This window comes from Cricetulus griseus, unplaced genomic scaffold, assembly GCF_003668045.3.
Source record: "Cricetulus griseus strain 17A/GY unplaced genomic scaffold, alternate assembly CriGri-PICRH-1.0 unplaced_scaffold_41, whole genome shotgun sequence".
NCBI lineage: Eukaryota > Metazoa > Chordata > Mammalia > Rodentia > Cricetidae > Cricetulus > Cricetulus griseus.
The window spans coordinates 43,070-55,513 of record NW_023277153.1 but is presented as its reverse complement, the minus strand read 5'-3'; the positions used below and the strand labels follow the sequence as shown (position 1 = coordinate 55,513).

General features: G+C 45.4%; 1 pseudogene; it reads right to left on the bottom strand.

Annotated features, from left to right (window-relative positions):
• Window positions 1-4,482: 4,482 nt before the first annotated feature.
• LOC113838654 lies at window positions 4,483-11,292 on the bottom strand (annotated as a pseudogene).
• Between the last annotated feature and the right edge of the window lie 1,152 nt (window positions 11,293-12,444).

The window sequence follows — 12,444 nt, the reverse complement described above, 5'->3', positions numbered from 1 at the left end:
TCCAAATAACAGTGAAACAGACAATGAAGACAAATGATCACATCTTATTTATCTCTCTGTATAGGCCCTTGAGTGCAAGTGGCTTCAGATTCCAGAAGAGGGAATCAGCTCCCTTGGAACTGAGGTAGAGACCTCAGTGAGGGAAATGACATGGGACCTCAACTATGATCCACTTTAAGAGCAGTACATACATCTTCTGTGCTGGGTAAGTAAAATGCATGAAGAAGGAGGGATGGGTGGGCGACCTGTTTATTTTCTTCTGTTGTTGGGAATCAGTTCCTGTGTAAAGTGGTTCAGGAGCCTATGAGGGTTTCCACCCCGACTAATAATTAGTAAGATCAGCCTAATGGAGTATGTAGTTTCAGAGTTACGAATCATCCAATGCTGTCCAGCCAAATGTAAACCATATGCATGTGCAATAGCTGTTTGCAGCAAATATCCCACATTTTGTATGATTTATAACAGTCTATTGATTGTTTATTTACACACACGTGAGAGCAAACAGACCTCTTGTTCTCTGCAATGAGTTAACAGTTGGCATTTTGAGCCTATCCATTATAAAACTGACAGGACTGTGTGTTCTGCATGTCAGTTCACAGATTATAGCCAACTTGTAAAGACTAATGTTCTATGTGTTTTAAAATGTCAGGACCACTTCCCCTGCATCTAGTGGCAATGATTTTATTGACATTTATTAAAGTATTACTGAGTGTAAATTTTCATTTCTTGAGATCAACATCCTTGATTCTCCTTTGACTCCTTCACCCTCCTCCTCTGTTAGCATTCAGTTATTTTTACTGGGCTGCCTTTGGAGTTTTGACAGGATATATGCTTAGCTGAGGCCACTAAGCGCACCACCTGTGCATATTCACTAGGTTGCCTTTTAAAAGGGCCTTGCCCACCTTCAATTTCTCTCTCTCTCTCTCTCTCTCTCTTTCCTCTCTGCTGTTGCTCCTGTCTCCTGAGGTTGGTCTCCTTCCCCCTCCCCCTTTTATGATCCCTTTCCCCTAATAAAATCACCTCCCCTTGAACTCAGTCATAGTCACATGCCAACTCTCTCTCTCTCTCTCTCTCTCTCTCTCTCTCTCTCTCTCTCTTCTCTCTCTCTCAATCTCTGTTTCTTTTAAAAAAATACAACAGTCTCTTCCTCCTTCTTCTGTGAAGATTTCATTCCTATGAGTCATTGGAAGTGTTTGAACTGTGCTACAACAAATGCCAGTTTTGAAGGAATGCCACAACTCACAATACTGGGTATAAAGCACAAGTTATTTCAGACATGGTTCTGGGCTTTTATTTGGTTCGAATGCTTTGTATCATGGGGTGTACTGTGAAATTTCCACCCTTGTGGGATCTACTATTGGGACCTGTGTGGAGGCAGAGCATGACAGTAGAGTGTGTTTGAAAGACCAACACTGTTTAACCTATGCCAGGTCAGAACCAGAGCTAGTCATCAAGTACAGGGGCCCACCTGTCTCTGCTGCTTTAGATGTGGAGTTTCAAGTGTGCACCACCTTGACTGGGGTCTTCTGAGAATCCAGTTCACTGGGTGTAGACAAGAACTTCATAAACTCACCCATCCCTCAACACTGCATGGAAGTTATTAGCATGAATGTGCAGATTTTCTAATACTTTCTTAATGAATATGGGATCTTTAGTTATGCATGACTGGCATGCATTTCTTTGCATGACTGGCAACATTTTTAAATGACATTTTCCATCAACATTCAACTTTTATGAATCGATTATCCATTTTACTGATCATATCAAAACCAACATTTCATTCCATTCATTTAATATTTAAGTTTAAATTTCTTGCTTATACTCCTATATAGTTTGTTCTCTGTTTTCTGGTTTATCTTGTTGTATTTTTCTTATTTCATGACATGATCACTTTAGTTTATTTTTCTTTCTAAGGCAGATATTTACTACCACTTACTTCCCACTGACGAATGATTTATCTGACTTTTACATTCATTCAGTTCTAATTTTAATTTTCCCAAGTTTATCTCTTTTTTTGGTTTTTTGAGACAGGTTTTCTATGTGTAGCTTTGGAGCCTATCCTGACACTCACTCTGGAACCAGGCTGGCCTCGAACTCACAGAAATCCACCTTCCTCTGCCTCCTGAGTGATGGGATGAAAGGCATGTGCCACCAACACCTAGCCTGATTTTATCTTTTAACTCATGTATTATTTAGAAGCATGCACTTTAATTCCCTCCTCATCTTTGCAAATTATAAACAGTCTTGGAATGTTTTTCCCAATTGTGACTATCCATACTATAGATTACACATTGCATTTTGCAGCAGACTGTGAATGCTTATTAATGCCTTCAGTTTTCTGAACACCACAGGAGCAACCGTTATTGGGTTGCTCTGCTTTGCACTTTTAGAGTAACAAGTAGAGAATGTCTGAAATCCATTACCTCAGATGTCACAGGAGCGTTTTCTGGATGCACCTAGAGAGACTTAAGTAGGTAGTTTGTTGATGCCCTGTGTACAGTGAATTCTGAGACAACACTTGGGGATCCAAGAAAACTAACATCAGCCCTCAGCCAAAACAGTACAATGAAAATTAGGGGTATGGTCCCTCACATTCTTACGCTGGTTAGTGTTTTGTCTAATTGATTCAAGCCAGGGTCTGGGAAGAGGAACCACAGCCGAGAAGATGCCTCCATCAGATTGTCCTGTAGGGGAGTCTGGGGACAGTTTCTTGATTAATGATAGATGTGAGAGGGCCCAGACCACTATGGGCTGTGCCATCTCTGGAAAGTGGGTTGTAGGAAAGGAAGGCAGAGCTAGCAATGAGGGACAAGCCAGTAAGCAGCATTTTTCTCTAGCCCATGCTTTAATTCCAGCCTTCAGTTTCCTGTCTGGAGTTCCTGCCCTGACTTCCCTGCATGATGAAATATAAGCTGTAAGATAAACCCTTACCTCCCCAATATGGGTTTGGTCATGGTGTTTATCACAGAAATAGAAAGGTAAGAAACTTGGCTCATGTGCTTTCTCCTTCTGGGCTTCTCCTTCAGCACATCATGAAGAACTGACATGCTGTGCCACAACAATGGACTACGAGCAGAGAACAACTCATCATGTCTCATTCCTCTTCTTACACTTACTAGGAATTTTATTCCTGTCCTCATGGGGGATATTCACTGTTTTTTAGTGACAGGCAGCTCTTGGACTTGGAATTCAAGGCCAACTAGCATAAATCAGGAATACTCTGTCTCAAAAATAAAATAATCTGGGGATATAATTTGGCAGGGGAATGCTTGCTTAGCACATAGAGAGTCTTATGCTCAATCCTCAAGAAAAAATAAGAGAATCTACAAAAACAACTCAAAGATAATTCTCTTCCTGTCACTGTCAGAGAGCATGCTGTTTGGAGACGTGTAAAGGGAGAGCTGGCTGAACATTCCCCAGCCGGCAATGCCCCATCTCACTAAATGCCAGGACTTTTCCTAGAGCCATGCATACACTCAGTAAGTCCCTGGTTTGCTGAGGACTGGATTAGTCTTGCCACCATGTCTTTATGGGAAAAGAAAATTCTCCCTGAGTTATTGCAGAAAAATTCAATTGCTAGGGTAATTCAAGAAGCTGGGTAATTGTCCACAGGGCTGCAGGCTGTGGAAGTTTATGAGGACACAGATAATAGTCATGTGTTCCAAGTAGTCCCTGCAAGCAGTGAGGCTGTGTGAGAGGGCAAGCCCTATGATTCTAGGGGCTGTCAATCTGCTGCATGCTCCCATGTTCAAACAGTAAATCTAGAGAAAGACCTTGGTCTGCACCTATGCACCCTAGTGTGCAGCATCTAGTGGTTTTCCCTCACTAACTCCTCACTCCATGTAGCTGTGCAGACATCAGAATGTAAGTAGCAGCCTGTGGTAGACTGAAAGAAAATGCCCCCCAAAGGGAGGGGCACTGTCAGGATATGTGGCCTTGTTGGAGGAATTTTGTCACTGTGGAGGTGGGCTTTGAGGTCACATATATACTCATGTCATGCACAGTGAGACATTTACTTTCCTGTTCCCTGTAGATCAGGATGTCAAAATCTTAGTTCATTCTCCAACACCATGCCTGCCTACATTCTTCCATGATGATAATGGTCTGAACCTCTGAAGTGTAGGCAAGATAATTAATTGTTTTCCTTTACAAGAGTTGCTGTGGTCATGGTACCTCTTCTCAGAAATAGAAAACCTAAGATATGGTTCTAACACTATTTTCAACAAAACTACATTTATTCACTGTAACTTACAAACATCTAAAGTGATAATACCCTCCCACTCATTGCCTCAAACCTCATCCCTGGCTTTATTATCCAGTGCTTCTATCCTCCTAGAACTTAGCACCAGCTGGAATAGCCCTGAGTGAGCATGAGCTCAGTGTGTTTTCTATATTGTTTTTTGGTGTGGGGGTGCCTGGTAGAGGCAGATTGAAACTCTGACTGCTTTGAGGGGACATCACACAGGGGGATCAGTGAGTCTTCTACCTCTTCCAGGTGCCTAGTGACTCAAAATTCTTCTTCTGGGCCTGCAAGTGGTGTGTGAGCTCCAGGGCTGAGAGTGGCCCTTCAAACATCCCATGACAAAGCCCTGATTTGGGCGTCTCCTATGAGAGCTCCCTTATTTGATTAGTCAGTTTAAGATGGGCCAGGACTGAGGGAATTTACCTTTGAGATAAGGGTTTGGGGATACTAGCAGAGTCAGAGAGACCTGTATAGGGGCTCAAGTAGCCAGAGAGTTTCTATGGCACCAGCCTCTAGTGAGACCACAGGAGGAAGGACAAGCTGGGGAGCTCTTCTTTGTCCTCAATTGTTCTGCCCAGTGAATCCTGGAACTCCTTCATAGCAGAAACTCCTCTGAGGCTCATTGCACATCTGGACCCTGGGCGTTGGGGTTGGGCTCATCTGCCATAGAGAATAGCAGAGGACCCAACATCTCCCAGTGAGGGTAAACACTGACAACTTTGGAAGTCAGTAAGCCTAGGCCCCCATATTTCTTCATTGGTATCTCCAGGACACTGATGATCTAAAGAAGGCACTGGTGAGGAATCTTTCTGTGTACTGTCCCCTCTTTGGGGACCGTAGTCATCTCTCTTTGTGCCTTGGCAGACAGATGGTACAGAAGTATTGGAAAGTATCTGAGGGGCACCGGGATTCAGAGGTGCCCTCTGACAGCATTTCTTCTTCAAAGGCGGGCAGTGCTCCTCCAGTTGCTGCAGGAGGAAATGGGCATATAAGACTCATCCTAATCTGTAAGTTTTGCTCCAGGGGGAAAAACTTTTGGGTGGAGTTACCTGAGTGTCAGAGACCAAGTGTCTGCTGGCTGACATGCCTGGTTCCTTGCAGCTATGCACTTCACCTCCTCCCCATGTCCATACCTGCATCCCCTTGTTGTTAAAGCCCCAGACAGGATGCCTTGACTTCCTGTAGGTCACATGGTTATTATGAGCAGTTTCCTGTCCACCTGGAGATTCTCAGAACACCCCTCTATTTGGGGTCCTCTATGCTCTACCCAGTTGTCCTAATGTCTCCATGTATCCTGTCTGCCTGGTGTCTGCTTGCCTCTTGCCTACCAATTGCTTCTTTCATGTTATCCCTTGTGTTCACCCTTCCCTATCTACCTGCTCAACACAGAGTTCTTCCTCATACTCCAGCTCCTTCATTAGAGACAGTATGTCCATCTCTGGTTTGGAAGATAGGATTTCTGCCACAAATTTGGGGTTTATTATGTCCTCCACCTATAAACAGAAGGATAAGGAGTGAGTACCGGGGACAGGGAGTTCTATGTTTCTGCAAAGTCATGATGACAACCAACTTACCCACCCACACACCCACCCACCCACACACCCACCCACCCAGACACACACACACACACACACACACACACACACACACACGAGAGAGAGAGAGAGAGAGAGAGAGAGAGAGAGAGAGAGAGCGAAGGAGAGAGATAGATTCATAGAGAGAGCCCTGAAGGTAGGTAAGCAGGCTCAGTTACAAGGACTGGGATGCAAAACTCATAATCTGGCCAGCACCAAGGCTCCAGGTACAGCTCACTTGCTCAACGAAGTGTTTCTGGGAGCACAGCTCATCAATGTAGCTCAGGACTCCTGCATCTGAGTAGAAGTCATCTCCTTCCTGCTCCAGGCCACTGTTCTCCTTTCCTCCTTTTCTGTGGGCTCTCCTGAATATGACTTTGCAAGCCTCTCCAGCCATTCAATAATATCCATGTACTCGTGCACATCTTCAGGTGGAATTTCCATGGGTGCCTCAGTCTTTCGTAATTGTGTGTGTCTGAGTACTGGGAGGCAGGCAGGGTCTGTGTGAGGATCAGTCTTCATGGAGTTGCATGCTAGGAGATAGGAGAACATGATGATACTTAGTTAGGGTTCAGTTCCACCCTATCCATGCCATGTAGACCATAGTTCAGAGGAACCACAATGACCTATGGTAAGCCAAACCTAAAGATCTGTGAGAGGGGACATTGCAAAAGGTTTATATGTCTAGGACAGTCCTGTGGGAGAGCATTTGGAGCCAACAAAATTTCAGGTACTCTCCAAACTCAGTGGTCAACTGATCATATATATATGGTGGCCAGCTCAGTGATTACCATGTTCAAGACTAAGGGCAGCAAGGGTCCCCAGGCTACATAGAAAATGCCCTAACCTGAAGGAAGAAGCCTATGTTTAGGGTAAAAATCCATTTGACTGATTTGACCCATGCATAGAGACATAAATTTATGTGATCACTACCCGGTTGCTGAAACACCTCAGAAGGTGGGGGCCTTGGAGGATCTTGCATTGTAGTTGTAAGAACTTGGCACTGGATACTTCTCATCATCTCCAGCCTTGAATTCTCCATCTCTTCTGCAGTCTCAAATCCTGTAAACCTAAGGATGAGGGAGGCCAGGGCCCAGCCAAGAGATTACTGAAGATGATCACAGGTGCAGGATCTTGTGTTGATCTGGTACAGTCCCATGAAGTTGCTGATCTTGGAACATAACCACAGCTCTGGGGCACATTATATTCCCTTGGTATTTGTGGAAATCAAATCAGTTTGAGGTGGTCCCAGAAGTCCTTTCATGTGACTCTTCCTTAAGGCCTATCTTGTCCTTGCCTAGAGCCACAAAGAACCTCTTACTGGTAATATGGCCACAGATATGATTGATGGAGTACATCAGGGATCTTCAACCAGATACAGAAATGCTGAAGCTGAGGCTGGGGGAGCTGGAATGACCTGGGAGACAAGTGCCCAGGAGATGCCAGGAGAAAGTAGCAGGGAAACTGTGTGGTGTTGCTGCTTCTCTCTGAGAGCTTTTTGTGGGCTTGTGTGCATGAAAACATCACACGGAAAAAAGACAGAATGACCACAGACATATCCTCAGATGTGTAAGAACCTTCCTTCCCCTCTGCATGCTTCTTTTCATAACAACTCCAGGTACATAAGGATACAACTGAGGCCACCCTATTGGGATGCAGTAGTCTCTACTGTCAAAAAGCAGTGACTCAGTACCAGGTAGTTGACTTAAGACTTGTGTAGCATGTTTGTATTTTGCAATCCTCAGTGCTGGAGGAGACCCCACAGGGCTGGAATGGGTCAGTTTTCCCACTCTGACCTTCAAAAGAAAGGCAGTGATAGATTCATGGCCAAGGAGGGCAGAGCTGCTGGGACCCTGGGGCAGATAGCCCAGCACTGCAGGAGGGAAGAACAGCATCCTGGACCTCATAGATTACCACCAGATGACCAAGTATCGGGAAATCTTCCTTGAAATGTGTGGGTGACAACTCACCAGACCAAGCTCCAACTGAGTAGTACGCCCAATATATACCCTCCTCCAGAATCCTGATTCAACAGGCCCACCCATGATTGACAGCTCTCCACATACACTGCTTAAAAATTTCATTGACTCACTTTTCAGCCATCTCAAAGAAGATCATCCGGTCATAGTTGCTTGTACACTGCCATTCCTGTAGACCCCTCCACAGGCCCTCCTCCACATTCATGGTAGGATTCCTCTGAGCCAGGGATCGAAGCACTGGACTGTAATTCATTAGAAGCACTCAATCCAATAATCCGGACCCAGTAGACCCATCCCAAGATGCATCTATAAACTTGAGTCAGAATAAAGTCAGCTACTAGGAACTCCTAATCATACAACAGACATCAACTCAAAGATCTATGTCTGTTTTACATCCTGCCATGTGAGTCTCCTTCTATCACTGTATGTGGATGAATGCATGGGGCTTAGGTTCCCCACATGGAAGTGGGGGTGACAAAGTCAAAGTGGAAGTTATTAGAAATGAGGCCTTGGTTGGTAACCAAGCTTAGGACATGATGTGGGGCTCTCAGGATGGGATAGCCCTCTTATTGAAAGAGAGAAGAGGCCTCCCCCAGTTTTCTTTTAGTCCTGTGAGACAGCCATGGAGACTTCAAGAACTGGCTCTTCAAGGTCTTGTCTGGGTCTCCAGTGTCCAGAACTCTGAGATAACAGGGCCTGTGGCTTCAGTCTTCTAATCTACCTGGTGATATGACTGAGCTGACTGGCAAAAATGCACAGAATGATCTGAAACCTAGGGTCAATGACTGGGGCAATGGTGCAAATCACTGCTGAGGATAAACATGGAGCAAAGAGACCAAAAGTTTCCTCAGGGAAGTTCTAGAGCCTTTCTGGCTTAAGGGAAATTGCTTAGACATGGGTTGAGTTACAAATGTACAGGTCTTTCTGGAATCCGGCACTCTTGCCCATCCTGGTTGTGACATGCTGTGGGCTCTAAACACTAAGGTCAATGCTAGAAGATAAAATGCTAAGGCAAAGAACTACCAAATAGATGAAAGGCCTAAATCCAACCCCAAGCTTTCTGGGACTCCAGGATCCCCCACATGACACCTCTATTTCTCAGAGTGTGACTCTCTGGGTTGGTTCTGTCACTGTCAGCACCTTCCTTGGCCAACTCACACTCATCATGTTCAGCCCAGTAGGATATTCCAGGCACAGGTGACACTCACATGAAGAAGCAGGAGAAAGCTGACACGTCTGGAGTCTGGGACAGGTGCTGCTGGACCAGAGTCTTGATATACTGACAGTGCCGGATATTCCCATAGACACTGTCTGGGTTGGTCAAGCAGTTTTCTGGAGAGTTGGTTTGGACATTGGCTGGACAACTCTCTCCAAATGCTCCTATTGGAGGTGGTGCTGAGTTCACTGGGGACCTGACAGGAACCAGCTGGACAACTGGCTGTGTGGTTGGAGGGTGAGATTCCAGGACCCACAATCCTTCTTGGGGCTGGACGTCCGAAGCAATTTGATCATTTATGAAGGTATTCGCAGCAGGTGCTGTTATGAAGAGGGAAGCAGGGCAACCCATACCCCCACCTTGGGTCACAGGGACATTAAAATTGAGGGACTCCTCTGTGAGGACAATGTTGGCATGGGGCATGGGCTGTACAGGCCTGCCTGGTGTCCCCACTTGCACAATGTTCAGAGGTACAGCTATATCCAGTGTTGTACTTCCAGCTTCTGCCGCCAAAGACATCCCAGGCAAGGCAGATAACACTAGAGGATTCCAGGGAGAGATGCCTTCAGTCAGTAGGGGTTCTGGGGCCTCCCAGAATAATTGGATTGTTGGCTGGGGGGCAGTTGGGAGAACAGGCAGGGTAGCAAATGTAGACATGGAGGCACTGAGGTTGACAGTCATGTTCTGTCCCAATGCAGATGCTGGAAAGATAAAGAGAAACAAGAGGGCAGCTCTCTGGTCCCGGTAGTAAGTGGTAATTTGTGGACGGTCATGAGGAAGAGGAGATTGTACTGTTTGCAGATGTCCCCTAGGGAATTCTCTGATGATTTCATCTGGCTGAGCATTGTTCCAGCAGGGTTCTTCCTCTCCATTAGCCAACATTCCCTGATTGCTACTGTGGAGAGGAGCCCTCGGCTTTCCCACCCCTGAAAGACTCTTTTCAGAATCGCTGGAAGAAAACTCAACAGTGTTCTAGCTCTCTCGATAGAGATGGATCAGTGTGAGTCTGTCTGGACCACTATGACAGTAATGATGGCTGCAGGAAGCAAGGCACCATCAATGAGGGCCAGTTTCCAGAAGGGCTTCTGTAAAGGTGGCAGTTTTCAAATATTTTGACCTCAATCCCTTCTGAGTGTTCCTTTAACACTCTCAAACCCCCTCCCTTTCTAGCCCAGCACTGCAAAACAAAACCACCGCTGTCCTGCCCTCGGTCATCCCAGGTGCAAAGGACCCCTTTAAAAGAAAGACCTCTGCCCACTTACGATCTCTTTCCAGCCCTCTCGTTTCTGCTGTCTTTCTGCTCTCTGATTCCTGATCTCTCTGTCTCTCCCCCCTCTCTATTTCTCCTTCTCTCTGTCTTTCCCACTATTGCCTTGGGGCATACAGGACTTTTCCTGTCTCCCTCTTATGTCCTTTCTGCGTCTCTGTGTCTGTGTCTCTTTACCTCTTTTCTCCCACCCCATTTTCTAATAAAACTTCTGACTAAGCTCTGTCTGCCTAGTGTGTTTGTTGCTCCACCTCTGTCACACTCACCTGCCATGGAATCTGCCAAGGTTCTCCTCAAGATTTATCAAAACATGTAGGGTGAAAAGTTGAGAGCAATAACCCATTTCTTTGTTAGTTGATGTTTCCTATCTGCTCTGCTTCTGAACACATCAACTACCTGGTGATAGAGAAGCTTTCCTCCATGGGAAGGCATGAGCGACTCTGGGATGTCAGTGGATAGAGTAACCTCCATCCCCACAGAGAGGACCCCACTGGGCTGTTTCCTTCCTAGCCATTTCTCGGCACTGTCCTTCTAATGTCTAGTGTGGCCCAGTTAAATTTATGAGATCCATAACTTCATAGCATATGTTCCACTGGCTTGGAGAAATGACCCAGAGCTCAACTGTTGCCCATGAACCTTCCCTGGGACACCACAGTGAACCATTCTACCACATCTGTAAACAGTGCTTAGTAGACCTGCCTGCCACACAGGAAGAGCCAGTCTAGGGCCTGTCATTGCATCTTCTGATCAAGTTTGCTTCCTTGTGTCAACTTAGTTCCACCATTGCTCTGTTCATTCTGCCCTAAGCTGTTTCTGCTTCCAAGTAGAGATGTCCTTACAGAAGTCCAGTGCTGTTTCCTACCCACACCCTTTGCCCAGTAAGTCATTGCTAGTAACAGATTTAAACTGCCAGTGGCAGGGACTCAGGAGCCACACACTGATACTCCAGGCTTACCTTCTGAAGTTATTCCTACAGGCTTGGACAGTAACCACACCTGTCTGCTAGGATCCATGGTGATCAATTTCAGAGGAATCACTCCAAGATCACCAATATGTGCCAGAGGCTCAAGAGCGCCAGCCACAGCTTTGAAAAGTTTGAAAGCAAACTGCTCCAGAATGTGGCATTGAGAATTCTACAGTGGGGGAGGGGCAGAGAGTAAAACAGGGCTGGGGACATTCCGTGAGGTGTTGTGGCATGTGCATGAGAACCTTGGGGTCAGTTCAAATGATGCATCCTTATCGGAGGTGATTGCACATACATGGTATTTGCCTCTAGGCACATTTTAATGGTTTCTTATAGTCTCAACACACTGGAGTCACAGGTGCCCTCTTCCTTCATTTTGTCTTTAGTAGACCTTGTTTTATTCCTCCATCCTGAGTCCCATCACTCTTACAGAGGGTAGGCTCTTGAGTATTTTTATAATGTTTACACTTACTCAACCAATTATATATTCAGACAAATATAGATGATTTAAGCAACAGAGCCAGACATATTTGTAATTATGATCTTGGGAGATCCTTGGATCATCCTGCCGTGTGCTTATCATTCTTCATGAAGCAGTCCTTGTGTGTCCAGCCAGGGCAGTGCTGGGATGTCTGCACCCTGCAGCATGACAGTCTCAGTCACCCTTTTGCTAGACTCCCCAGCCCATCAAGGCTTTGTTCTGCATAAGTAGCCCATGGGACTCAAAATTGAAAAAAACTTCTCTTTGCATCGGTGGTATTTAGTCCTTTTATTGCAAACAGATATTTGACAATTAAAAATCTTTTCTCCACTACAAAAAATAATGTGTAAGCTTATGTGACAAATTATCCCTCCTAAACTCCTCAATGGGAACAGGGTTAAATGAGAGGGACAGGAAGAGAGAAAACATCCTTCTACTTAAAGACACAGAGGCTCAGGGACCCCATTTTCCAGGCATAGAAACCCATTACCTGTGTACATTTTGACAAAGCCAGGGTTCCCTTTGCCATTGTCCAATACTGATTTCTGTGTGTGCATGTGCCCACCTCTTTCTTATCACCAATATGATCCTGGATTCACTAGCTGTATGCGTCCATTTTAGATTTTATGTGCCGGTGTCCTTGCAATCATGTTTCCTTGTTGCATCTCTGATTGATATAATTGTTAATGTTTGGATGCTAAAGCAAAATCACCCATAACA